Raw genomic sequence first — 24,691 nt, forward strand, 5'->3', positions numbered from 1 at the left:
TCTGCCCCTTGCCTGAACTACTCAAAAATTAGAAAGGAGAGGTGTGGTCAATATGGCAGGGTAGGAAAACCCTGAGCTCACCTCCTCCCAAAGGCACACCAGAATTACAACTATCTACAAAGCAAGCATTTTTGAGAACAACATGAAAACTAGCAGAAAAAAGTTTTCAGAACTATAGATATAAAGAAGGAACCACTATGAGTGAAGTAGGAGGGATGGAGACGTTGTATAGTCAAGACACATATCCCTGGGTGGGTGACCCACAAACAGGAGAATAATCACATTTGCAGGGGTTCTCCCACAGTAGCAAGGGGTCTGAGCCTCACATTGGGCTCCCCAGTCAGGGGTTCCAGCACTGGGAAAATAAGCCCCCAGAATGTCTGGCTTTGAAGGTCAGAAGTGCTTTGAGTATGGGAGAGCCAGAGGGCTGTAGGAAACAGAGACTCCACTCTTAAAGAGCATGCACAAAACCACACAGGCTCTGAGTCCCAGCACAAAGGTACTCATTTGAAAAGAACCTGGGTCAGACCCCCCTTGTTAATCTTGGAGAATCTCCTGGAGAGGCGAAAAGCAACTGGGATGTCTCCTGGGGACACAGATGCTAAAGACAGCCATTTTTTGGAACTTATTCTACCATAAGGACACTGGTGCTGGCAGGTGTCATTTTGGTGTCCTCTTTCTAGCTTATTAATACCAAGAGCTTACCAGCTCACCAACAGGCTGGCACCAGCCCCAGCCCCGCAGCCAGCTACCACAGGACCCACCGCTCCCACCAGCAGGCCAGCACCAGTCCCAGGACTTGGTTCCACCCACCAGTGCCCCCACAGGAATCCGCCCCACAACAACAGAAGAACCCATAGAAATAAACACAAAGAATTAAGCAAAATGAGGAGACAGAGGAATATGTTCCAAAAAAAGAATCAAAACAACACTCTGAAAACAAACTAAATGAAGTGGACATAAGCAATCTACCTAATAAAGAGTTGAAGGTAATGATCATAAAGATGCTTACCAAACTTGGGAGAAAAATGGATAAACATAGTGAGAATTTCAACAAGAGTTAGAAACTGTAAAGAAGGATCAAACAGCACATGAAGAATACAATAATTTAAATTTTAAAACACACTAGAAGGAATCAACTGTAGATTAGATGATACAGTGTAACAAATCAGCAAAATGGAAGACAGAGTCATGGAAATCACCCAAGCTTAATCAGAAAAACTAAAAAAGAATTTTTAACAGTGAGGATAACTTAAGAGACCTCTGGGACAACACCAAGCATACTAACATTTGCATTACAGTGAATAATAATAAAAGAGAGAGAAAGGGGCAGAGAAATTATTTGAAGAAATAATCGCTGATTCTCCCAAACATTTCTAGAAGAGTTAACACCTATACTCTCAAACTATTTCAAAATATTGAACAGGAATGAATATTTCTGAGCTCATTCTACAAAGCCAGCATCACCCTGATACCAAAATCAGACAAAGACACCAGAAAAAAAGAAAGAAAGAAAATTACAGGACAATATTATTAATGAACATAAATTAAAACTCCTCAACAAAATATTAGCAAACCAAATTCAATGATACATTAAAAGAATCATAAACCATGCAGGATCAAGTAGGATTTATCTTAGGGATGAAAGGATAGTTCAATATCCACAAATCAATCAATGTGATACATTAACAAGTAGAAGAATTTTAAAAAATGAGCCAAAAACTTAACAGACATCTCACCAAAGAAGAAATACAGATGTCAAGCATACAAAAAGGTGCTCCATATCATATGTCATCAGGGAAATGCAAATTAAAACAACAATAAGATACCACTATATACCTATTAGAATGGCCAAAACCTGGAGCAACAACAACACCAAATGCTGGTAAGGATGTGGAGCAACCAGAACTCTCATTCATTGATGGTAGGAATGTAAAATGGTACAACCACTTTGGAACATAGTTTGAAAGTTTCTTATAAAACTAAACATACTCTTGCCTTACAGATCAGCACTTGTGCTCCTTGTGTATTTACTCAGAGAAGTTGAAACCAAACATGTCTACACAAAAAACTTGCCTGTGGATGTTTATAGCACCTTTACTCAAAATTGCCAAAACTTGGAGGCAACCAAGATCTCCTTCAGTACGTGAAAGAATTAATAAACTGTAGTACTTCCAGACAGTGGAATATTATTTTACAATTTTTAAAATGTGCTATCAAACCATGAAAAGACATGGAGGAACCTTAAATACATATGACTAAGTGAAAGAGGCCAATCTGAAAAGGCTACATACTTTATGATTCCAATATATGAAATTGTGGAAAAGACAAAACTAGGGAGACAGTAAAAAGATCAGTGGTTGCCAGAGGTTGGAGGGGGGCAGAGCACAGAGGAATTTTAGGGCAATGAAGTGATACTATAATGATGGATGTATATCATTATACATTTATCCAAACCCCTAGAATGTTATAACATTCTGATTATAATGATTGTAATGTGTCAGTGTAGGTTCATCAATTGAAACAAATGTACCACTCTGGTGGAGTATGTTGATAATGGGGGAGGCTATACATGTGTAGGGGAAGAGGGTATATGGAAAACCTGTGTACCTTCCTCTTAATGTTGCTGTGAACCTAAAACTGCTCTAAAAGTAGCCTTTCTTAAAGGGAGATCAGTGGATTGTTGGTCTTAGTGAGGTTGGGGGATTTTGGGAGTTAAGGACTAAAAGGAAGCGCCTGAAAAGATATGAAGGGAGGAAGCAGAGTGCAATGCTTGTAAAATTTTGCACTATGTTGGGAACATTTGTACACAACTCAGTCAATAACTCACACCAGTGGGTATCTCTCATCAACACAGAATTTCTAGTTTTCTGTGTTCTGTTTTTCTCAAGTGGACCTCTGCCTTGTCTGCTTCCCAACCAGACTGATTTTTAATAGATGAAGCCTCAGGAAGATTTCAACAGATATCCTTAGAGATTTCCTTCACTTCTAAACAGAAAAAAGAAGTTGCTGTATGGTGACATGGAAAGGGTGAGATGTCAGATATGGCTAGCTGGCGAATGATACATTGAAAAAGCCTTTCCAGAAGCACCGGGAACTCAGAGACAACTATCCTTTCCATACACACATTTCCTGCTCTCTGTGCCAGACAGCCCACTAGTCTTGCTGTAGTTGGTTCAGCAAATAGTTGCTGAGTTCCTACTGTTTCATGCACTGTCCTAGGTGCTAGAGAGGTGAAGGTACTGAGCTAAGTAAGACATGTTCTCTGCCTAAAAGATTCACAACCTAAGAGGAAGCAAGAAAGACCAAGGTAAATTAACAAAAATTATAAAGAACATAGAGTAGGAAATTGGCATAACACTAACACAACATAGCATGAGGATGATGGGAAAACTGTAAGGAACGAAAGTTGTATGAATGGGAATTAAGAAGGTCTTTGTGAATGAGTACTATTTGCAGCAGAACTTGATGAATAGAGAGATTTCATTGGTCTTGTGTGTCTGCACAAGTCAGGACAGACAGACTGAAATCCGTGGGACATGTTTGGAGATTGACAAGCAGTTTAATTTGCTTGGTGTCAGAAGAGCAATGCATATGCACAAAACCCAGGACGAAATTGGGAACATCTGATGGAATTTGAGCAAGCAGATATCATGGTCAGAATGTGATCACATGAAGAATATTCTGATAAAAGCACATAGGATGGACTGGAATAGAGAGCTGAAGGGGCAGGAAGTTGTCCTCAGGATGGAGGCAAGAGTGGTTGAAGGGAATGGATGAGAGAGCACCGACTGCAGAATATTGCAGAATTAGACTTGATCCGATATAAGTTGATCATGCATTGACTGTGGGGGACAATAAACGAGGAGGACCTGTAGAGGACACCGAGGTTTTGAACCTGAGGACTTGGAGGACATAGAGATATTCACAGATATAGGAACACTAAAGGGAGAAGCTGGTTTCAATGGAAAGATGATTCCTCTTTGAACATGCTGAATTAAAGATGCTGGAGGATGTCCAAGTGAAGTCATCTAGCAGTCAGCTGGAACGGTGGGAACAGATATTAGGACAGTAGATATGGGCAAGGAGGCAGAAATGTGGTTGTCTTTTTCACAGAGGAGTGGTTAATAAGGATACAGTGCAATAGTAGAATTTTGGTTAGAAAAAACTTATGGAGAAAGAGACAGACAAATTGGTGATAATAGAGAGAAGCTGTAATGAGGGGAAGCAAGTGAGGGAGGGGTACTCAACAACATTAACAATGACATGCCTGAAGACATAGACATAAATAAGAAAGCAGAACAAAGTGTTGGATTTGCCAGGTAGTGGGATGGACAATGAGGAAACCTGGAGACTTCAAGAAAATAGACCATCATGAACCATCAACTGTTGTCTGTCTTGCTATGTTTCAAGAAGAGGCTATCAGCCTCTGATTAAGAGGCTTGAATTTGTTTTCAGGTTGCATGAGTTCAAATCCCTGCTATTTTAAAGAGTTAAATGCTCCTGGCCAAGCAAGTCAAGCTTCTTTCCTCATATAAGGAGGCCTTATATAAGGTAAGCTTTATCTTCCTCAACTGTAAAAATACAGGGTTTGTCCAGTGATCTTAGGTGGAATAAAATTGAACATGATAATGTTCATTGTGCTGAATGGGCTGGACACCTGGATGTTCTACTTAGTTCATTACATGGCATAGATTCAAAAATAATCTTAGGAAAGAACTATATAACACAAAGGGAACCCATATGTATTTCTCATAGGTTAAACACATTTGATGTGTGCCGTCCTCTCATCTCTCTACTTGCTTTTATTCCCAAACCAAGGATTTTTTTAAAAAAGAAAAGAAACAAAGCAGAGTACAGAGTACAAAGGCAAGAAATTCTAATTCACTGAAAAAAAATAGATCAACTTTTAAAGAAGCTATAGGACTGCATGTGTACTATGGAAACAAGCACAGACTTATGAAGATGGTACTAACATAACAACTACAAACAAACATTTCAGAATACAACAAGGAGGTAAATGCATATGTTCCTTCTCTATTCAAATATGTGGGAAAGGGCAAATATGCTCCAATCATCAGACAAACCTGGAGAATGTATACCTTAATAAATTAGATAAAGATGTTTGATGTTTCTCTTCTATAGTAAACTAAAGTGGTCATAAAATGCAAAATACTTTATCCAAAATGGACTACAGTTCTACAGGCTTATGCCAAGGAGGAGAATGGAATCTGTTTCCTTCTCGGTCTTATTTAATTGTTTTTAATGACTAAAAGGCTAGTGATAGTGCAGGCTGACTCTGGTATATTTATGGGAGGTGAGAGAAGGGATAAGAGTTTAGCCATTTGATTTTGTTTCTTAAGCAATTTTTATGTCATGTTTTTGTTGTTGCACACTGTGCACAATATCAACGTTTGTAAAATGCTGGTAGGGAACTGATCTCACAGTGAGATATTCTGAAGTCAGGTAGGGACAGAGGGCTGGCCTCTCACTACCCTCTCTGATCTGTACAACATTAGAAAGATGGGCTTAGCAGGTGCTGGGCTTTAGCCATGTTGGGGGGTATAAATTAGGGTTAGTAGGCCATCACAAATCATGCAGACAGTTGCATTTTTAAGAAAGAAGAAAGCATTATAACAAGTTTCTCAACCTCAGAAATATTGACATTTAAGCCAGAGAAATGTTATCCTATGGAAAGGGGAAAGAGGTTATCCTGTGTATAGTAAGATGTTTAACATCATCCTTGGCTTCTATACACTATTGTTTTCTAACAAAAGTTCTACTATCACACCGTATCCATGTTAACCACTCCTCTGTGAAAAAGACAACCACATTTCTGCCTTCTTGCCCCTATCTACTGTCCTAATCTCTAATCCCACCGTTCCAACTGACGGCTCGATGACTTCACTTGGACATCCTCCAGCATCTTTAATTCAGCATGTTCAAAGAGGAATCATCTTTTCATTAAAACCAGCTTCTCCCTTTAGTGTTCCTATATCTGTGAATATCTCTATGTCCTCCAAGTCCTCAGGTTCAAACCCTCGGTATCTTCTCCAGTTTCTCCTCATTTATTGTCCCCCACAGTTAATGCATGATCAACTCATATCAGATCAAGTCTAATTCTGCAATATTCTGCAGTCGATGCTCTCTCATCCATTCCCTTCAACCACTCTTGCCTCCATCCTTAGGACAACTTCCTGCTCCTTCAGCTCTCTATTCCAGTCCATCTTAGGTGCTTTTATCAGAATATTCTTCATGTGATCACATTCTGACCATGCTACCTGCTTGTTCAAAATCCATCAGATGTTCCCAATTTCATCCTGGGTTTTGTACAAATGCACCTCAGCTTTTCTGACACCAAGCAAATTAAACTGCTTGTCAATCTCCAAACATGTCCCACAGATTTCAGCCTCTCTACCCTGACTTGTGCAGACACACAGACCATTGAAATTTCCCTATTCATCAACCTCTACTGCAAATAGTACCTCATTCACAAACCCCTTCTTAATTTCCCCCGATCATGACAACCAAAATGCTTTAGAAATCTAAACATGCTCCTGGCTAAGAATCACTGAAATATACAAATAAACACACAGGTGATCACTTGAAATTTTCCTTTTATCAAATCATTTTGCAAAAAATGTATTAATCACTTTTTCTTACAAAGAAAGGTTTTCGTAAACTGTGGAAATCCAAATTTCTCAATATTCCCCATACTGGAGAAAGGCTTTCTGTGTTTAGTCACTAAGTGGAAGCAATAATGCTGGCAGATTTCCCTTTCCCAATATCATCAAGAGATTCATGCAGATTGTTCCATAACAAAACCCAGACATTTTGTTAAGTTTCAAAATACGCTCCCTTAACATTGGATGTCTGTTATCAAAAGAACCCAAATTCTACATATGACTTGAACTGTAGGACAAGAGTTATGAGAGAAGGGTTGTAAAGATAAATCTTATTAATTTTACTTAAGTCTACAGAGTGGTTGCTGAAGAAATAAACTTGCACAATTCTTTCCAAAGAACAGGACAAAGTCATTAAGTAGCTAATCATTTTATATTTTTAGTTCTTCAGATGACAGCCTTACATATCTGCATGGGATTTGGATTCACAGAAATTATGGATGACTGTTATTCCTTTTCTGTCTTATAATAATCATTTTTTGGATTCATTCTCAAAACAAACAAAAAACAAAAAAAAAACTAATCAAAAATAGAAACTAGGAGAATTTGAGGGGATTGGTTCAAGATGGCAGAGTAGAAGGAATTGTGCTCACTCCCACTTCTGAGAGAAACGGAATCACAACTAACTGCTGAACAATCATCGACAGGAAGACACTGGAACTCACCAGTAAAGATATCCCACGTCCAAAGACAAAGAAGAAGCCACAATGAGATGGTAGGAGGGGCGCAATCACAATAAAATCAAATCCCATAACTGTTGACTGGGTGACTCACAAACTGGGGAACACTTATACCACAGAAGTCCACCCACTGGAGTGAAGGTTCTGAGCCCCACGTCAGGCCTCCCAAGCTGGGGGTCCCACAAAGGAGGAGGAAATCCTAGAGAATCAGACTTTGAAAGCTAGCGGATTGAAAGACTTCGACAGGACTGGGGGAAACAGAGACTCCACTCTTGGTGGGCACACACAAAGTAGCATGTGCATCAGGACCCAGGGAAAGGAGCAGTGACCCCATAGGAGACTGAACCAGACTTACCTGCTAGAGTTAGAGGGTCTCCTGCAGAGGCTGGGGGGTGGCTCTGGCTCACCTTGAGGACAAGGACACTGGCAGCAGAAGTTCTGGGAAGTACTCCTTGGTGTGAGCCTTCCCAGAATCTGCCATTGGCCCCACCAAAGAGGCAGGTAGACTCCAGTGTTGGTTTGCCTCAGGCCAAACAACCAAGAGGGAGGAAACCCAGGCCCACCCATCAGCAGACAAGCAGATTAAAGTTTTACTGAGCTCTGCACACACCAATCCCTCCCATCATGAAACTTGCACAAACCAATTAGATAGCTTTATCCATCGGAGGGCAGACAGCAGAAGCAAGAAGAACTAGAATCTTGCAACCTGTGGAACAAAAACCACATTCACAGAAAAACAGACAAGATGAAAAGGCAGAGGGCTATGTACCAGATGAAGGAACAAGATACAAAACCAGAAAAACAACTAAATGAAGTGGAGATAGGAAACCTTCCAGAAAAAGAATTCAGAATAATGGTAGTGAAGATAATCCAGGACCTTGGAAAAAGAATGGGACAAAGATCGAGAAGATGCAAGGAATGTTTAACAAAGACCTCGAAGAATGAAAGAACAAACACCTAGAACACTTAAAGAACAAACAGAGGTGAACAATACAATAACTGAAATGAAAAATATACTAGAAGGAATCAATAACAGAATAACTGAGGCAGAAAAACGGGTAAGTGACCTAGAAGACAAAATGGTGGAATTCACTGGAACAGAACAGAATAAAGAAAAAAGAATGAAAAGAAATGAAGACAGCCAAAGAGACCTCTGGGACAACATTAAATGTAACAACATTCACATTATACGGGTCCCAGAAGGAGAAGAAAGAGAGAAAAGACCCAAGAAAATATTTGAAGAGATTATAGTAGAAAACTTCTTTAACATGGGAAAGGAAATAGTCAGCCAAGTCCAGGAAACACAGAGAGTCCCAGGCAGGATAAACCCAAGGAGGAACACACCAAGGCACACAGTAATCAAATTGGCAAAAGATAAAGACAAAGAAAAATTATTGAAAGCAACAAGGGAAAAACAAAAAATAACATAAAAGGGAACTCCCATAAGGTTAACAGCTGATTTCTCAGTGGAAACTCTACAAGCCAGAAGGGAGTGGCATGATATATTTACAGTGATGAAAGGGAAAAACCTACAAACAAGATTACTCTACAAGGATCTCATTCAGATTCAATGGAGAACTCAAAAGCTTTACAGACAAGCAAAAGCTAAGAGAATTCAGCACCACCACACCAGATCAACAACAAATGCTAAAGGATCTTCTCTAAGTGGGAAACACAGAGAAGAAAAGGACCTACAAAAACAAACCCATAACAATTAAGAAAATGGTAATAGGAAAATACTTATTGATAATCACCTTAAACGTGAATGGATTAAATGATCCAACCAAAAGACACAGGCTCGCTGAATGGATATAAAAACCAAATCCATATATATGTTGTCTACAAGAGACCCACTTCAGACCTAGGGACACATGCAGACTGAAAGTGAGGGGATGGAAAAAGATATTCCATGCAAATGGAAAGCAAAAAAAAAAGCTGGAGTAGCAATACTCATATCAGATAAAATAGACTTTAAAACAAAGAATGTTAAAGAGACAAGGAAGGTCACTACATAATGATCAAGGGATCAATCCAAGAAGACGATACAACAATTATAAATATATATGCACCCAACATAGGAGCACCTCAATACATAAGGTAACTGTTAACAGCTATTAAAGATGAAATCGACAGTAACACAATAATAGTGGGGAACTTTAACACCTCACTTACCCCAATGGACAGATAATCCAAACAGAAAATTAATAAGGAAACACAAGCTTTAAATGACACCCTAGACCAGATAGTGTTAATTGATATTTATAGGACATTCCATCCAAAAACAACAGATTACACTTTCTTCTCAAGCGCACATGGAACATTCTCCAGGATAGATCACATCTTGGGTCATAAATCAAGCCTCAGTAAATTTAAGAAAATTGAATTAATATAAAACATGTTATCTGACCACAATGCTATGAGATTAGAAATCAATTACAGGGGAAAAAAACGTAAAAAATACAAACACATGGAGGCTAAAAAATACTTAACTAAATAATCAAGAGATCACTGAAGAAATCAAAGAGGAAATCAAAACATACATAGAGACAAATTACAATGATAACACGATGATCCAAAACCTATGGGATGAAGCAAAAGCAGTTCTAAGAGGAAAGTTTATAGCAATACAACCTACCTTCAGAAATGAGAAAAATCCCAAATACACAATCTAACCTTACACCTAAAGGAACGAGAGAAAGAACAAACAAAACCCAAAGTTAGTAGAAGGAAAGAACGCATAAAGATCAGAGCAGAAATAAATGAAATAGAAACAAAGAAAACAATAGCAAAGATCAATAAAACTAAAAGCTAGTTCTTTGAGAAGGTAAACAAAATTGATAAACCATTAGCCCGACTCATCAAGAAAAAGAGGGAGAGGACACAAATCAATAAAATTAGAAATGAAAAAGGAGAAGTTACAACAGATGCCACAGAAATACAAAGCACCATGAGACACTACTACAAGCAACTCTATGCCAATAAAATGGACAACCTGGAAGAAATGGACAAATTCTTAGAAAGGTACAACTTTCCAAGACTGAACCAGGAAGAAATAGAAAACATGAACAGGCCAATCACAAGTAATAAAATTGAAACTGTGATTAAAAGTCTTCCAACAAACAAAAGTCCAGGACCAGATGGCTTCGCAGGTGAATTCTATCAAACATTTAGAGAAGAGCTAACACCCATCCTTCTCAAATGCTTCCAAAAACATTGCAGAGGAAGGAACACTCCCAAACTCATTCTATGAGGCCACATCACCCTGATACCGAAACCAGACAAAGCTACTACAAAAAAGAAAATTACAGACCAATATCACTGATGAATATAGATGCAAAAATCGTCATCAAAATACTAGCAAACACAATCCAACAACACAAGGATCATACTCTATGATCATGTGGGATTTATCCCAGGGATGCAAGGATTCTTCAATATACGCAAATTAATCAATGTGATATAACATATTAACAAATTGAAGAATAAAAACCATATGATCATCTCAATAGATGCAGAAAAAGCTTTTGACAAAATTCAACACCCATTTATGATAAAAAACTCTCCAGAAAGTGGGCATAGAGGGAACCTACCTCAACATAATAGAAGCCATATATGACAAACCGACAGCAAACATCATTCTCAATGGTGAAAAACTGAAAGCACTTCCTCCAATATTAGGAACAAGACAAGGATGTCCACTGTCACCACTATTTTTCAACATATTTTTGGAAGTCCTAGCCACAGCAATCAGAGAAGCAAAAGAAATAAAAGGAATTCAAATTGGAAAGAAGAAGCAAAACTGTCACTGTTTGCAGATGACATGATACTATACATAGATAATCCTAAAGATGCCACCAGAAAACTACTAGAGCTAATCAATGAATTTGGTAATGTTGCAGGATACAAAGTTAATGCACAGAAATCTCTTGCATTCCTATACATTAATGATGAAAAATCTGAAAGAAAAATTAAGGAAACACTCCCATTTACCACTGCAACAAAAAGAATAATATACCTAGGAATAAACCTACCTAGGGAGACAAAAGACAGAAAACTACAAGACATTGATGAAAGAAATTAAAGATGATACAAACAGATGGAGAGATATACCATGTTCTTGGATTGGAAGAATCAATATTGTGAAAATGACTATGCTACCCAAAGCAATCTACAGATTCAGTGCAATCCCTATCAAATTACCAATGGCATTTTTTACAGAACTAGAACAACAATCTTAAAATTTGTATTGAGACACAAAAGACCTCAAATAGCCAAAGCAGTCTTGAGGGAATAAAACGGAGCTGAAGGAATCAGACTTCCCGACTTCAGACTATACTACAGAGCTACAGTAATCAAGACAATATGGTACTGGCACAAAAACAGAAATATAGATCAATGGAACAGGATAGAAAGCCCAGAGATAAACCCATGCACCTATGGTCAACTTATCTATGATGAATGAGGCAAGGATATACCATGGAGAAAAGACAGTCTCTTCAACAAGTGGTGCTGGGAAAACTGGACAGCTACATGTAAAAGGCTGAAATTACAACACTCCCTAACACCATATGCAAAAATAAACTCAAAATGGATTAAAGACCTAAATGTAAGACCAGATGCTATAAAACTCTTAGAGGAAAACATAGAAAAAACACTCTTTGACATAAATCAAAGAAAGATGTTTTTCGATCCACCCCCTAGAGTAATGGAAATAAAAACAAAAATAAACAAATGAAACTTAAAAGCTTTTGCACAGCAAACGAAATTACAAATAAGACGAAAAGACAACCCTCAGAATGGGAAAAAAATATTTGCAAGCGTATCAACAGACAAAGGATAGTTCTCCAAAATATATAGACAGCTCATGCAGCTCAATATTTAAAAAATGAACATCCCAAACAAAAAATCCATATTTGCACAATAGTTGATGCATAGAAAATTCTGACTCTGAAAAGAGGAAGCCACCCAAACTGGAAAAACTAGAAGATTCAACTCAGACTACTTCTTCTCAAGGTGGTCAGCTTTGACAAGTTGTGCTAGTACCATTATTAATCCTTAGACTATAGCTATATCCAAACCCAGATGCATCATGTCACTTTGGCCATAATTTTGGCCAAAACCATCAGTAGCTGTCTTTCTTTACAATGAAATGATTTTGTGCACTTAAAAGAGTTTACTATTCAGATTTCTTCTCCTTAGAAACAGACCAGCTGATTGGAGAAAAACTTCTGCTGATAAGAATGAAATGCATCCTAAGCTAAAAAAGCGAAAACTGTGGTCTTCACCATATGACATTGTTCAAACTTGATTTTTATTTCCCTGTACAAAGACTTCGTATATGCTTTTTTTTCACAGAATGTTAGGATTTTATTCAGGTTTTTAAAATTTGGATAAATAATGGTAACATTGAAAACTCTAACATGGTGATGTTCATTGGCTATTTTTTTGCTTTATTCTTGATTATCATATAACTAATGAGATTCAAATAGCTAGTGGTATTTCCACTATAATTTTCATCTTTTTTTGCTGGGGGGTGGGAGGGCGCACCACATGGCTTGCAGGATCTTGGTTCCCTGACCAGGGATTGAACCCTCACCCTCGGCAGTGAAAGTGCAGAGTCCTAATGATGCCAAAAGCTCGGCCTCTGTGCACCAGTGCCGGAACGAATCTCAGAGACAGAGTTTTGGGTGAAGAAAAAAGAATAGCTTTATTGCTTTGCCAGGCAAAGGGGGACACAGAGGGCTTCTGCCCTCGAAAACTATGTGTCCCTTAATGTTTTTTATTGAAGTAGAGTTGATTTACAATGTTGTGTTAGTTTCAGGTGTACAGCACAGTGATTCATTATATACGTATATTCTTTTTCAGACTCTTTAAGGAATTTTTTTTAAATCAAGTCTTAATTTGTAGCAGGCTCACTGATGAACCCTGAAAGTAAAGGAACCAAAACTGGCAAAGATGCCTTATGTTGTGGAGTGAATTCACAGTTCATGCCCTTAAGGTTTTTTCCAGAGGTTTTTGGAAATGCCTTATGATTACAACAGAACTTTACTCTTTCTATCTTTTTATACCCTGTCCCCATCTGGCTAGATGTCCCACAGCTTTCAAAGCATCCTGATAATTTTTTTATATATAATACTACATAATTTTATTGGGATCTTTCAGTGTACTAGGATTTGTTTAGAGCTCTTGGGTTTTCATTGTTTTGGTTGGGATTTTACTTTTATGAGGTGTTAGGGCAGAAGAGGGGGTGTGTTTTATCTTTATTTTGTTTTTATTTTGATTGCCACACACTCTTCTAACCCTTCCCCTTATGTTGACCCCTCTGAAAAGATAATAATCTCACTTCCTACATCGTAAGAGAAATTCTTAACAGGTCAAGAATCATAATCAGGTTTAGACAGTTATTTTAGCCTTCCTTTTCCATCCCACTGACATTAAACCCAAGATGAGTCGAAATGTGATATGTTCCATGCGTTCTTTTCAAATATCTTTGAAATAGGCACATGGTTTCAGTTTTGTGCTGGAATAGTCTGTTCCAAAGAATTGCAGTTTTCCGATCCTCCTTAATTATTAGCATTGTATTTCTAGAAAGTACACCAAAGAAAGCTTTTCACTGGACACAACCTTAAATAACTAAATTTAACCTTAAAGTAGATGACCTGAATCATATATAAGAAATATTAAAATCTTCCTCGCAAGACCCATGGAAGAAGAAAGGGACAAGGACTAAATACAATAAAAAATATTTTCAAAACCATTTGCTTTTGATCCAAATTGGGATCTACTTCCTTTTCTGACTTTGAATGGAGAAAAGGACTAATTTAATTGTGTAATCTCCTACCATACCCTTGTGGTTGTATCTGAACCAGTATGACATGTAAGAAGTCTCAAAGGAGAGCGAAACAGTCAGGAAATGCTGTTAGTTCATACAAATGACATCAGGAATTATGTCGAACCACATATGGCTTGATAGTCTTTTTCCTTGAGCTATAAAGATTGCACTGACAAGAGTAAAAAGACAATACAATCTTCTTTCACTTTTTGGCAAACTTCAGGCTGGAAGTTTTATTTGCCATGTACCAGCTTTATTCCTCTTCCAAAGGTGAAATGAGGGGTCTTGGGGAGAACTTTGATTCTCTGCTCTTCCTCTCTAGTAAAATTACTCCTTTGTTGTAATTTTTTCCAGAACTGATAAATTCTATAAAATTTTTTTCAAATCATGTTGACCAAGTAGTTTCCTCTTTCCCTTGTTTCTCGTAATCTTCAAAGTAGAAAGAAATTCCGTAAGTAGAGCCAGAATTGCTATTCCTAAACAAGTCATCCCATGAATCCAAGTTACAATCTTAGTCTTGTCCCTAAGGAGATGTCTGATCTTAAGCAAGTTATCACCTGTAATATAGGAAAAAATAACCTTTTTCCCAAAAAATGTTGTTGGAAGGTTAAATGATAGGATAATCTCAGTGAATGCTGGTTTCCTACCTGCCTGTCAGCTTTCAATCAATAATCTTGAGTTACATTGGCTTGGTTCATCTATGAATCACAAATTATTTTTCATCTAAAGAATAGTCAAATCCAGCAATTCCACTTCTGGATATATATCCAGAAAAAATTCAAACACTAATTTGAAAAGATACATGCACCTCAATGTTCATTAGCAGTACTATTTACAATAGACAAGATATGGAAACAACCCAAGTGTCCATCAACAGACAAATGGATAAAGAAGATGTGGTAAATATATATGATGGAATATTACTCAGCCATTAAAAAGAATGAAATTCTACCATTTGCAGCAATGTGGATGGACCTAGAGAATATTATGCTTAGTGAAATAAATTTGACAGAGAAAGACCAATACTGTAGGATATCACTTATATGTGGAATCTAAAAAATAGTACAAATGAAGGTATATAGCAAAACAGAAACAGATTCACAGATACAGAAAACATGGATGAAGATGCAAAAAAAATACTACAGAAGTAGAATCACTGTCGTGTGAAAATCTACACTTTTAATCAAACCAGGTACCCGAGGATTAATAAAGAATCTTTACTACCTGTAGCAAAGAATGTTTCATTCTCAGGGGAAAATACAGAAGCCTGGTACCCTCCAGGTTATGGAAATATTTATGCCAGTTTCTACAACTCTGGTTTGCTTTATACCTTTATAGGAGAAGGCAAAGGGTATATTTTTGAGTCCAACATAGATAATCTGGGTACCACAGTGGATCTTTATATTCTTAATCATCTAACGAACCCACCCAATGGAAAACCTTGTCAATTTGTCATGGAAGTCACAAATAAAACACATGCAGATGTAAAGGGTGAGACACTCACTCAGTATGAAGGCAAATTGAGACTGATGGAAATTGCTCAAGTGCCAAAAGCATATGCTGATGAGTGCAAATCTGTATCAAAATTCAAAATATTTAATACAAACAACCTATGGATCTCTCTTACAGCAGTTAAAAGACTGCAGGAGCAGAATGCTATTGACATGGAAATAATTGTAAATCCAAAGACTTTGGATGGAGGCCTGAATGTCATTCAGTTGGAAACTGCAGTAGGGGCTGCCATTAAAAGCTTTGAGAACTCTCTAGGTATTAATGTTCCTAGGAGCCGTTTTCTGCCTGTCAAAACCACATCAGATCTCTTGCTTGTGATGTCAAACCTTTATAGTCTTAATGCAGGATCTCTGACAATGAGTGAAAAGCGGGAATTTCCTACACTGCCCTTGGTTAGATTAGGCGGTCCTTTTACGAAGGTTCAGGATTATCTAAGGAGATTTGAAAGCGTACCAGATATGCTTGAATTGGATCACCTCACAGTTTCAGGAGATAAAACATTTGACAAGAATATTTCATTACAGGGAACGGTTATCATCATCGCAAATCATGGTTACTGAATTGACATCCCACCTGGAGCAGTATTGAGAACAAGATTGTATCTGGGAACCTTCGTATCTTGGACCACTGAATGAAAAATATTGCGCACACTTTATACTAATTATGGGCTAAACAATTTCTTACAATGAAGTGTTCTCTAGGATTATAAAATGGGCAGGTACTTTATTATGTTACTGTACCATGCAGTGCTAATTTTTAAGTTGAGTTTTCCGCGGTATGCTTTTAGTCTATGAAAAGCACAGGTGGAAGCAATACTTTTCTTTTTGAAGAAGATCCTGAAAGTTAAATTCATCTTAAAGTGCAATATTGTTTAAGCTTAAAACTGGTGTAGCTCTGCTGGAAAATCTTTTAACAGAGACCTCAATAATGGTCACTTTGAACTGCTTGTGATTTTAAAAATAAAGTTGTGAAGCAATACACGTGTAAAAAAAAACAAAAGTATTCACAAAAATATCTCCATCAATAGTTTTTTTTCCCTTGAATTTTATTTACTTTTTATACAGCAGCTTCTTATTAGTTACCTATTTTATACATATTAGTGTATATATGTCAATCTCCCAATTCATCTCACCAGCACCACTCCCCAACCAGCCCCTGCTTTCCCCCTTGCTGTCCATACGTTTGTCCTCTACATCTGTGTCTCTATTTCTGCCTTGCAAACCGTTTCATCTGTAACATTTTTCTAGATTCCACATATATGCATTAATATACGACGTTTGTTTTTCTCTTTCTGACTCACTTCACTCTGTATGACAGTCTCCAGATCCATCCACGTCCCTACAGATGACTCAATTTCATTCCCATTTATGGCTGAGTAATATTCCATTGTACATATGTATCACAATTTCTTGATCCATTCGTCTGTTGATGGGCATTTAGATTGCTTCCATGACCTGGCTATTGTAAATAGTGCTGCAATGAACATTGGGGTGCATGTGTCATTTTGAATTATGGTTTCCTCTGGGTATATGCCTAGCAGTGGGATTGCTGGGTCATATGGTAATTCTATTTTTAGTTTTTTAAGGAACCTCCATACTATTCTCCATAGTGGCTGTATCAATTTACACTCCCACGAATACTGCAAGAGGGTTCCCTTTTCTCCACACCCTCTCCAGCATTTGTTGTTTGTAGATTTTCTAATGATGCCCATTCTAACTGGTGTGAGGTGATAGCTTATTGTAGCTTTGATTTGCATTTCTCTAATAATTAGTGATGTTGAGCAGCTTTTCATGTGATTCTTGGCCATCTGTATGTCTTCTTTGGAGCAATGTCAATCTAGGCCTTCTGCCCATTTTTTGATTGGGATGTTCATTTTTTTAATATTGAGCTGCATGAGCTGTCTATATATTTTGGAGATTTATCATTTGTCTGTTGTTACGTTTGCAAATATTTTTTTCCCATTCTGATGGTTGTCTTTTCGTCTTATTTGTAATTTCGTTTGCTGTGCAAAAGCTTTTAAGTTTCATTTGTTTATTTTTGTTTTTATTTCCATTACTCTAGGGGGTGGATCAAAAAAGATATTGCTGTGATTTATGTCAAACAGTGTTTTTCTGATGTTTTCCTCTAAGAGTTTTATAGCATCCGGTCTTACATTTAGGTCTTTAATCCATTTTAAGTTCATTTTTGTGTATGGTGTTAGGGAGTGTTGTAATTTCAGCCTTTTACATGTAGCTGTCCAGTTTTCCCAGCACCACTTGTTGAAGAGACTGTCTTTTCTCCATGGTATATCCTTGCCTCCTTTGTCATAGATTAGTTGACCATAGGTGCATGGGTTTATCTCTGGGCTTTCTATCCTGTTCCATTGATCTATAATTCTGTATTTGTGCCAGTACCATACTGTCTTGATTACTGTAGCTTTGTAGTATAGTGTGAAGTCAGGGAGTCTGATTCCTCCAGCTCTGTTTTTTTCCCTCAAAACAGTGTTTGCTATTCGGGGTCTTTTGTGTCTCCATACAAATTTTAAGATTATTTGTTCTAGTTCTGTAAAAAATGCTATTGGTAATTTGATAGGGATTGCATTGAACCTGTAGATTGCTTGGGGTAGTATAGTCATTTTCACAATATTGATTCTTCCAATCCAAGAACATGGTATATGTCTCCATCTGTTTGTGTCACCTTTGATTTCCTTCATCAGTGTCTTACAGTTTTCTGAGTACAGGTCTTTTACTTCCTTAGGTAGGTTTATTCCTAGGTATTTTATTCTTTTTGTTGCAGTGGTGAATGGGATTGTTTCCTTAATTTCTCTTTCTGATCTTTCATTGTTAGTATATAGGAATGCAAGAGACTTCTCTGCATTAATTTTGTATCCTGCAACTTTACCAAATTCATATGATTAGCTCTAGTAGTTTTCTGGTGGCATCTTTAGGATTCTCTATGTATAGTATCACGTCATCTGCAAACAGTGACAGTTTTACTTCTTCCTTTCTAATTTGTATTCCTTTTATTTTTTTCTTCTCTGCTTGCCATGGCTAGGACTTCTGAAAGTATATTGAATAAAAGTGGCAGAAGTAGGCATCCTTGTGTTGTTCCTGATCTTAGAGGAAATTCTATCAGCTTTTCACAATCGAGAATGTTTGCTATGAGTTTGTCATATATGGCCTTTATTATGTTGAGGTAGGTTCCCACTATGCCCACTTTCTGGAGGGTTTTTATCATAAATGGTGTTGAATTTTGTCAAAAGCTTTTTCTGCATCTATTGAGATGATCATATGGTTTTTATTCTTCAGTTTGTTAATATGGTGTATCACATTGATTGATTTGCATGTATTGAAGAATCCTTGCATCCCTGGGATAAATCCCACATGATCGTAGAGTATGATCCTTGTGCTGTTGGATTGTGTTTGGTCATATTTTGATGACGATTTTTGCATCTATATTCATCAGTGATATTGGTCTGTAATTTTTTTTTTTTTTCTAATTTGGAGTATCTTTGTCTGGTTTTTGTGTCAGGGTGATGGTGGCCTCATAGAATGAGCTCCTTCCTCTGCAATTTTTTGGAAGCGTTTGAGAAGGATGGGTGTTCATTCTTCTCTAAATGTTTGATAGAATTCACCTGTGAAGCCATCTGGTCCTGGTCTTTTGTTTGTTGGAAGATTTTTAATCACACTTTCAATTTTATTACTTGTGATTGGTCTGTTCATATTTTCTATTTCTTCCTGGTTCAGTCTTGGAAGGTTATACCTTTCTAAGAATTTGTCCATTTCTTCCAGGTTGTCCATTTTATTGGCAGAGAGTTGCTTGTAGTAGTCTCTTATGATGCTTTGTATTTCTGTGGTGTCTGTTTTAACTTCTCCTTTTTCATTTCTAATTTTATTGATTTGAGTCCTCTCCCTCTTTTTCTTCACGAGTCTGGCTAAAGGTTTATCAATTTTGTTTACCTTCTCAAAGAACCAGCTTTTAGTTTTATTGATCTTTGTTATTGTTTTCTTTGTTTCTATTTCATTTATTCCTGCTCTGATCTTTATGAATTCTTTCCTTCTACTAACTTTGGGTTTTGTTTGTTCTTCTTTCTCTCGTTCCTTTAGGTGTAAGCTTAGATTGTTTATTTGAGATTTTTCTTGTTTCTGAGGTAGAATTGTATTGCTATAAACTTCCCTCTTAGAACTGCGTTCACTGCATCTTATAGGTTTTGGATCATCGTGTTTTCATTCTCATTTGTCTATAGGTAATTTTTAAATTTTCTTTTTGATTTCTTCAGTCATGTCTTGGTTATTTAGTAGCATATTGTTTAGCCTCCATGTGTTTGTGTTTTTTATGTTTTTTCCCCTGCAATTGATTTCTAATCTCATAGTGTTGTGGTCAGAAAAGATGCTTGATACAATTTCAATTTTCTTAAATTTACCAAGGCTTGATTTGTGACCCAAGATGTGATCTATCCTGGAGAATGTTCCATGTGCACTTGAGAAGAAAGTGTAGTCTGCTGTTTCTGGATGGAATGTCCTATAAATATCAACTAAATCTATTTGGTCTGTTGTGTCATTTAAAGCTTCTGTTTCCTTATTAATTTTCTGTCAGAATGATCTGTCCATTGGTGTAAGTGACGTGTTAAAGTCCCCCACTATTACTGTGTTACTGTCAATTTCCTCTTTTATAGCTGTGAGCAGTTCCCTTATGTATTGAGGTGCTCCTATGTTGGGTGCATATATATTTATAATTGTTGTATCTTCTTCTTGGATTGATCCCTTGATCATATGTAGGTTCCTTCCTTGCCTCTTGTAACATTCTTTATTATTAAGTCTATTTTATCTGATATGAGTTTTGCTACTCCAGCTTTCTTTTGATTTCCATTTGCATGGAATATCTTTTTCCATCCCCTCACTTTCAGTCTGTATGTGTCCCTAGGTCTGAAGTGGGTCTCTTGTAGACAGCATATACATGGATTTTGCTTTTGTATCCATTCAGCAAGCCTGTGTCTTTTGGTTGGAGCATCTAATCCATTCAAGTTTAAGATAATTATCGATATGTATGTTCCTATTATCATTTTCTTAATTGTTATGGGTTTGTTTTTGTAGGTCCTCTTCTTCTCTTGTGTTTCCCACTTAGAGAAGTTCCTTTAGCATTTGTTGTCGAGCTGGTTTGGTGGGGCTGAATTCTCTTAGCTTTTGCTTGTCTGTAAAGCTTTTGACTTCTCTGTTGAATCTAAATGAGATCCTTGCCAGTAGAGTAATCTTGGTTTTAGGTTCTTCCCTTTCATCACTTCAAATATATCATGCCTCTCCTTTCTGGCTTGTAGATTTCCTGCTGAGAAATCAACTGTTAACCTTATGGGAGTTCCCTTTTATGTTATTTGTCATTTTTCTCTTATTGCTTTCAATAATTTCTTTGTCTTTATCTTTTGCCAATTTGATTACTACGTGTCTTGGTGTGTTCATCCTTGGGCTTATGCTGCCTGGGATTCTCTTTGCTTCCTGGACTTGGGTGGGTATTTCCTTTCTCATGTTAGGGAAGTTTTCGACTATAATCTCTTCAAATATTTTCTCAGGTCCTTTCTCTCTCTGTTCTCCTTCTGGGATACCAATAATGCACATGTTGGCTTAATGTTGTCCCAGAGGTCTCTTAGGCTGTCTTCATTTCTTTTCATTCTTTTTTCTTTATTCTGTTCCGCAGCAGTGAATTCCACCATTCTGTCTTCCAGGTAACTTATATGTTCTTCTGCCTCAGTTATTCTGCTATTAATTCCTTCTAGTGTACTTTTCATTTCAGTTATTGTATTGTTTATCTTTGTTTGTTTGTTCTTTAAGTCTTCTAGGTGTTTATTCTTTAATTCTTCTAGGTCTTTGTTAAACATTTCTTGCTTCTTCTCAATATTTGCCTCCATTCTTTTTCCGAGGTCCTGGATCATCTTCACTATCATTATTCTGAATTCTTTTTCTGGAAGGTTTCTTATCTCCACTTCATTTAGTTGTTTTTCTGGGGTTGTATCTTGTTCCTTCATCTGGAACATAGTCCTCTGCCTTTTCATTTTGTCTACCCTTCTGTGCTTGTGGTTTTTGTTCCACAGGCTGCAGAATTGTAGCTCTTCTTGCTTCTGCTGTCTTCCCTCTGGTGGATGAGGCTATCTAAGAGGCTTGTGCAAGCTTCCTGATGGGAGGGACTTGTGGTGGGTAAAGCTAGGTGTTGCTCTGGTGTGCAGAGCTCAGTAAAACTTTAATCTGCTTGTCTGCTGATGTGTGGGGCTCAGTTCCCTCCCTTTTGGTTGTTTGGCCTGAGGTGACCCAGCACTGATCCTTACCTGGCTCTTTGGTGGAGCTAATGGTGGACTCTAGGAGGGCTCACACCAAGGAGTACTTCCCAGAACTTCTGCTGCCAGTGTCCTTATTCCCACAGTGAGCCACAGCCACCCCTTGCCTCTGCAGGATACCCTCCAACACTAGCATGTAGGTCTGGTTCTGTTTCCTATGGGGTCACTGCTCCTTCCCCTGGGTCCCGATGCACACACTACTTTGTGTGTGTCCTAGAATAGAGTCTCTGTTTCCCCCAGTCCTGTCAAAGTCCTGCAATCCAATCCGTTAGCTTTCAAAGTCTGATTTTCTAGGAATTCCTCCTCCCATTGCCAGACCCCCAGGTTGGAAAGCCTGACGTGGGGCTCAGAACCTTCACTCCACTGGGTGGACTTTTGTGGTATAAGTGTTCTCCAGTTTCTGAGTCACCCACCCAGCAGTTATGGGATTTGACTGTATTGTGATTGTGCCCCTCCTACCATCTCATTGCAGCTTCTTATTTGTCTTTGGATGTGGGGTATGTTTTTTTGGTGAGTTTCAGTGTCTTCCTATTGATGATTGTTCAGCAGTTAGCTGTGATTCCAGTCCTCTTGCAAGAGGGAGTGAGCGCACGTCCTTCTACTCCACCATCTTGAACCAATCTCAATAGTTCTTAAATGATCAGACTTTACCATCTGGAATCAATTGCCCTGTGATGAAAAAACAGATGTTCTATCAAGGTTGCTTTGGGATCAAATAGGCAAAGAGGAAGGGTAGGGCCAGCTCCTGAAACACAGAGCCCTGTACAGAAATGAGACATGGAAAAAATGATAAAGTAGATTGTGTTTGGCCAGAAGTGAAATGAACAAGGGTAGGAGTTATGTTTTTGTTCACTTATGAGCCATCAGTCCTGTAGCTGACCAAGAACCACCACCACAATTAGTCCTTAGGTTTCTGATATGTAAGAGGAAAGATAAGTTTATTATTCCACTTGAATATACATCCCATGAGGGCAGTGTCTTTCATCGATTTTGTGCCTTGCATGAAGTAGGTCCTCATCTTACCACACGGATAGATGGATGCATAAAGTTGCTTCCCATCGAACTGCATCCTTGATTTGGATGTCTCTCCCATCCCCTTTTAGGTTGACACCAGCCACATCCAAAGCTCCTGAGATTCCAGTATCTTGGTTTGGAAGATGTTGTGGAAGGCCACCTCCTGCAGGCTGAGGATGAAAAACCAACTGTGCGGGTTGCTCCGTAGGGTTGTGGGATTTATTTCTGATCTAAGTTGAGGTCTAATTTACCCCTAAAATGTGAGTTATGAGGACTTTTATAAATTTTACTCTATCTGCTTTTAAAAAATTAAGTCTAATCTTTATGGGCAAATAATCTTAGAGTTTTAAACTGAAGTGTAGAGCTGGTCTTTATTTTCTATTCTTCGTCCTTTTTTAAAATAAAAGAACGTAAGTTCAATAGTATGTGAAGAAAAGCAAAAGATCAATTTTGCATCTATTTAAGCCATCATTTTTCTTTTTTATATTTGGTAATATGGTGAATTATAGACATTGGCTCTCAAGAATTAAAGCAACCTTGTATTTCTCAGATAACTCCTACTCTGTTACTATGTAATATGTTTTTACATGTTATCAGATTTAATATGCTGATATTTTATGAAAGATTTGCTATCTGTGTTTATCAGGGATATTGGTTTGCAATTTTCTTTGCTTTTATTGTGATATTTTTGACAGGTTTTAGCATCAGGGTTATGTTGACCTCATAAAGCAGGTTGGGACATATTCCCATCTCCTTTATTTTCTGAAAAAGTTTGTGTAAGGTTGGTCTTTTTTCCACAAATATTTACTGAAATTCAGCACTGAAACCATCTGGACCTGGAGTTTTCTTAGAGCCGAAGACCAGTTTGAAAACACATTTTGTTCTTATCCAATTCACCTGAGAGAATGCACAATAATCACTTTCTCTTGGTATCACATTTAAAACTTTTGAGCCACTGTTATTCAATCATCAGTGACGGTGACCATGAATAATAACTGATGAATTACCAAGGTCAAAAATAGACATGATGTTCATAGAAAAAGAATGTTCCATTTCCTATTTTGGTTGAAAGATGAGTTGATTAGACCGGAGAATTAGAAGCCCAGTTAGGTAATCCAAATCCAGCAAGTCAAGGATTGGGGACCAACACTTCCAGTGCTTTTCAAAGCACACTCAGTATAATTTGTCTTTTCTGTCCTTGGCACTCTGATTACTGTCCATGTTCCTAATTTCCAGCATAAAATAAAACATCACCGAGCCTGCTAATACATTGAAATCAGTTCAATGAAGTAAAAACTGCCAAGAGCAGGCAGATTTGTATTATTACAGATATATATAATTCCTGGTTTTAATCCTCCCATTCCCAAATCCAAGTTAGATTTTCAGGACTCTATTTCACTCATGCACATAGACAATGAATGCAGACGACTCCATAAAAAAGAGACATGTATAATTTTGCTGTGTCATTTTATATTTTTCCATTCTCCATTGTAAGTCTCAACAAAGAATACATTTGTTCTACCTAAAGGACTATGAAAATGTTTTAGATTGAATATATCAAAAGCCATTAAAATGTGTTCCTATCAAAGGATAGAGCATGGCCATAAAGGAATAAGGCTGAATTGTAATAAATAAACTAAAACATATTCATTTCTTCTGTTGGCTGCAT

General features: G+C 37.5%; 1 pseudogene; it reads left to right on the plus strand.

Annotated features, from left to right (window-relative positions):
* The first annotated feature begins 15,295 nt into the window (after positions 1–15,295).
* Positions 15,296–16,869, plus strand: LOC115803988 (UTP--glucose-1-phosphate uridylyltransferase pseudogene; annotated as a pseudogene).
* The last annotated feature ends 7,822 nt before the right edge of the window (positions 16,870–24,691 follow it).

The sequence above is a fragment of the Delphinapterus leucas genome, chromosome 5, assembly GCF_059928025.1.
Source record: "Delphinapterus leucas isolate spDelLeu-1000000601 "Yukka" chromosome 5, BTC_Dleu_Yukka2, whole genome shotgun sequence".
Lineage (NCBI taxonomy): Eukaryota > Metazoa > Chordata > Mammalia > Artiodactyla > Monodontidae > Delphinapterus > Delphinapterus leucas.